The sequence below is a fragment of the Myotis lucifugus genome, unplaced genomic scaffold (genome assembly GCF_000147115.1).
Source record: "Myotis lucifugus unplaced genomic scaffold, Myoluc2.0 scaffold_289, whole genome shotgun sequence".
NCBI lineage: Eukaryota > Metazoa > Chordata > Mammalia > Chiroptera > Vespertilionidae > Myotis > Myotis lucifugus.
The window spans coordinates 666633-670795 of NW_005871337.1; the positions used below are offsets into that span (position 1 = coordinate 666633).

The window sequence follows — 4163 nt, forward strand, 5'->3', positions numbered from 1 at the left end:
AAAATGATCTGAAAAGTTCATTTCTATTTCAGGAAACAGGCTTGGGGAAGTAAAGCTGCTTCTGCAGCTCACACAGGAGGAAGTGGTGATTCCGTTGTGTAAACCAGGATGTGTTTCCCCACCTGTGACGTTCCCCAAAGCCAACTCATCCATTCTACTGGCCTAATGTAAACCAGGGATCTCAGCGAACAGGGAACTGTGTGTGCTGTATTGCACGTGCATACATCTCTAATTTAGGACTAGCACACTTAGTGAGTTACTACCCCTAATTAGAACAGACTAACAAACAAAAAGGTAACCAAAGCCGGGCCAATCAATCTAGTGAAACTTGCAGCTCTGCTTTTAGTGGGTGATTCTTTCTGATAACCCAACACTGATTTTTATCTCCTGAGATGAAGTTGATGACTGAATTTTGAAAATTTTCTTTAGGTCTCTTGTAGGCATTGGCCTTCTAAATATCATTGCATAGAACTATCATATTATTTTTAAACACTTATTATGTACTAAGTACTGTACACTAGTATTTATTATCTCATTTATCTAATGACAACTCTAGGTGCTAACTATTGCTGTTCTTCAGAAGATAGCCATAAGTGAGTTTCAAAGATGAAAACTAAATTATGCGTTTGCCCGTTAATGGAAAACAGGGATCTCAGATTCAAACCTAGTAATTTATAATAAAAAGTATATTTCCTTTTTATATATGAAATATTTTTAAAGGTCTTCTACATATAATTAGTTGTATGAGTAGGGTGTAAGGGAAGAGGTATGAACACTAGTGTTTATCATGGGGTTACTGCATGTTCTGGACTATGATTTTACTTATATTTTCACATTTAGGCTGAACAGCTATTTTGTGAGATATTTATATTATTAAAATCTTGAGGATAGGAAACAGGTGCAGAAAAATGGCATAATTTTTGTAAGATCTTACACATCTGGAAAACCTGAAAAGCTGGAATATGAAACTAAATTTGATTGACCTAGAAGCTTGAAGTAGCTTTACTATTGTACCTTCAAGATATTTAATAATTTGAGTTATTAAGACTCTGTTAAAATGATTGACTTATTATTTAAATTTGGGGCCATTTATGTTTTTTACTATTTCAGTGAGTATGAAAATATATTTTTCTGATAATTTATCTACTTCTAGATTATTTAAAAATTATGTTGCCAGACAACTCTTCAATCTATGTTGTCATAATTTTATCTCTGTAACATCTCTAGATATTTCTGTATTTTCCTTTATAATTTCATTTTATTTGAGCTTTCTCTCTGTTCTTCGTAGTCATACTGTCGTCAAAAACTTCTTACGTTTTGATTTTTCAAGGAACTACTTTTGTCTTTTTACCCATTCTTTCATTTTATATTTGTATTTTGTTTAATTCCATTATATTTTCATAGGAAGTATGAGTAGTATTATTTCATTTTCAGTAGTTTTATATTTCTATTATGATTGCTTGTTGAATCTGTGGGTTAACAGTATCTTTAGTAATTCATAAAACATGAGAATTTTTTCTAGTTTTGAGGTAAGTGCTACTTTCTAACTTAATTGTGTTGTGGTTAGAAAATAGAAGACAACATCAGTTCTCAGAGTGCCTTCTATCCCAGCTACTTCCCTTCAGTCAGATTCTCTCTGAGTTTCCTCACCAAATGGCCCCACAATGACAGTCTTTCCTCCCACCTCAAGCAAAGAAACCAAAATTGCCTCCTCCCCCCAAGTTGGAGAAGTCAATCCCTCAGGACTTGCCAAAGGAGGAAAAGAACAGCAAGAATCAATTGAACATATTGATGAAGTATATTGATGAAGTATAAAATTGAATAGACAGACTCAATGAACAAGCTAGTGAAGAGATTTTGAAAGCAAAATAGAAATATAACAAACTCTACCAACCATTTTTTCAGAAGTCAGAGTTGATCGCAAAAATCCCACATTTTTGGGTAACATTTGTCAACCATTCACAAGTGTCTGCACTGCTTGGGGAGGAGGATGAAGAGGCACTGCATTATTTGACAAGAGTTGAAGGGACAGAATTTTAAGATATTAATTTAGGTTACAGAATACATTTTTATTTTGATGAAAACCCTTACTTCAAAAATAAAGTTTTCTCCAAAGAATTTCATCTGAATGAGAGTGGTGCTCTATCTTCAAAGTCCACTGAAATCAGATGGAAATCTGGAAAGGATTTGAGGAAAGGTTCAAGTAAAAAAACAAACAAACAAACAAAAAAAAACAGAATAAAGCCAGCAGGAAGAGACAGCATGAGGATTGAGAGAGCTTCTTTACCTAGTTACTGACCATTCTGATGCAGGTGCAGATGAGTTAGGAAGAGTCATTAAAGATGATATTTGGCCAAATCCATTACAGTACTACTTGGTTCCTGACATGGATGATGAAGAAGGGGAAGGAGAAGGAGAAGGAGAAGGAGAAGGAGAAGGAGAAGGAGAAGGAGAAGGAGAAGGAGAAGGAGAAGGAGAAGGAGAAGGAGAAGGAGAAGGAGAAGAAGAAGAAGAAGAAGAAGAAGAAGAAGAAGAAGAAGAAGAAGAAGAAGAAGAGGAGGAGGAAGAGGAGGAGGAGGAGGAGGAGAAGGAGGAGGAAGAGGAGGTGGAGGAGGAGGAGGAGGAGGAAGGGTTGGAAGATATTGATTAAGAAGGGGATGAAGAAGAAGGTGAAGAAGATGAACAGGATGATGAGGGGAAAGAAGGAGAGGAAGATGAAGGAGAAGATGAATAATGAACACTGATAGATTCCAACCTTGTTAAATTTTCCCTAGTCCCTGGGAGCAACTTGCAGTCTTCCCCCCCCCCCACTTATACTCAGTCACCCTATTTTTGAGGTCTCTCCTTTACATCATTGTTCTCACCTTACTGGGGAGGGGGTGTACCTTGAGCAGAATACAGTGGGAAAGGTATCTTTCTGTTCCAAATTCATTTTTATCCCTTCCTGTCTCAAGAAAAACTTTATGGAATCAATACCACTTTTCTGTGAGGGAAAAGAAAAACCTGTTCCCTTAGCTGGGAGCTGGAGGTTGCTAGGCCTCTGTGTAGGAATGCATAGAATTCTAGCTTTTTTTCCTCTCTGTTCTCTGTATATTGAGCTCAGCAATTACACTGTGTCTCTACGTGAATATGGACAGTTAGAATTTACCAACATGTATCTGTCTACTTTCTCTTGTTTAAAAAAGAAAAAAAAACTTAAAAAAGGGGGGGTTATAGAAGGTCAGCAAAGGCTGTATTTGAGATGTTTGAGTGGGTTAAGTGGGCATTTTGACAACATGGCTCCTCCTTTGGCATGTTTAATTGTGATGCTTAATGGACATTCTTGCAGTCTAAGATGAAACTTTTAAAATAGAAGTCACTCCTAATGATGACATGAGCCCTGCCACTGGATGCAAGAATCAGCAGAACCTGTAGGATCTTATTCAGAATTGACATTTATCTATTGTAATTTTGTTCCTGTTTATTTTTATTTATTTTTTGTTTGTTTCACTGGAAAGGAAAGATGATGTTCAGTTGTAAATGTTAAAAGTGCACAAGTTGCTTTGTTACAATAAAACTAAATGTGTACACACACGCACAAAAAAAAGAAAAGAAAATAGAAGATGTATTTTATGGCCATGGTTTAGGGTCAACTTTCATAGACTGTGTGGTTGACTATCTGTCATATTGTTGCTCATGATAATTTGTTCGGACTGCTCATATATTCTTATTATTACTATTATTTTTGCTTGAACTATTAAACACTGATAAGATTGTTGATTAACAAAAGCAGTACTCATCCAAACTACAGAAATCACTGTTATTATCAACTGTAGCAGCTTGTCCTATATAACAAAGAGGAATATGCAAATTGACCATCACTCTAACACACAAGATGGCCGCCAGGGTAGGGCAGTTGGGGTGATCAGGGCCTGCAGGGGAGGGCAGTTGGGGAGTGACCAGGCCGGTGCGGGGAGGGTGTTGGGGATATAAGGCCTGCAGGGGAGGGCAGTTGGGGGGACAGGCCTGCTGGGGAGGACAGTTGGGAGGGACCAGACCTTAGGGGAGGTAGTTGGGGGGGACCAGACCAGACCTACAAAGGAAGTCAGTTTGGGGGTGGGGCAAGCGCCTGTAGGGGAGGACACTTTAAGGGCCACCTAGGCCTGGCAGGGGAGGGCAGTTAG

At 37.9% G+C, this 4163-nt stretch overlaps 1 pseudogene; it reads left to right on the plus strand.

The window, feature by feature from the left end:
* The first annotated feature begins 1653 nt into the window (after window positions 1–1653).
* On the plus strand, window positions 1654–2734 carry LOC102440631 (annotated as a pseudogene).
* Window positions 2735–4163: the final 1429 nt, after the last annotated feature.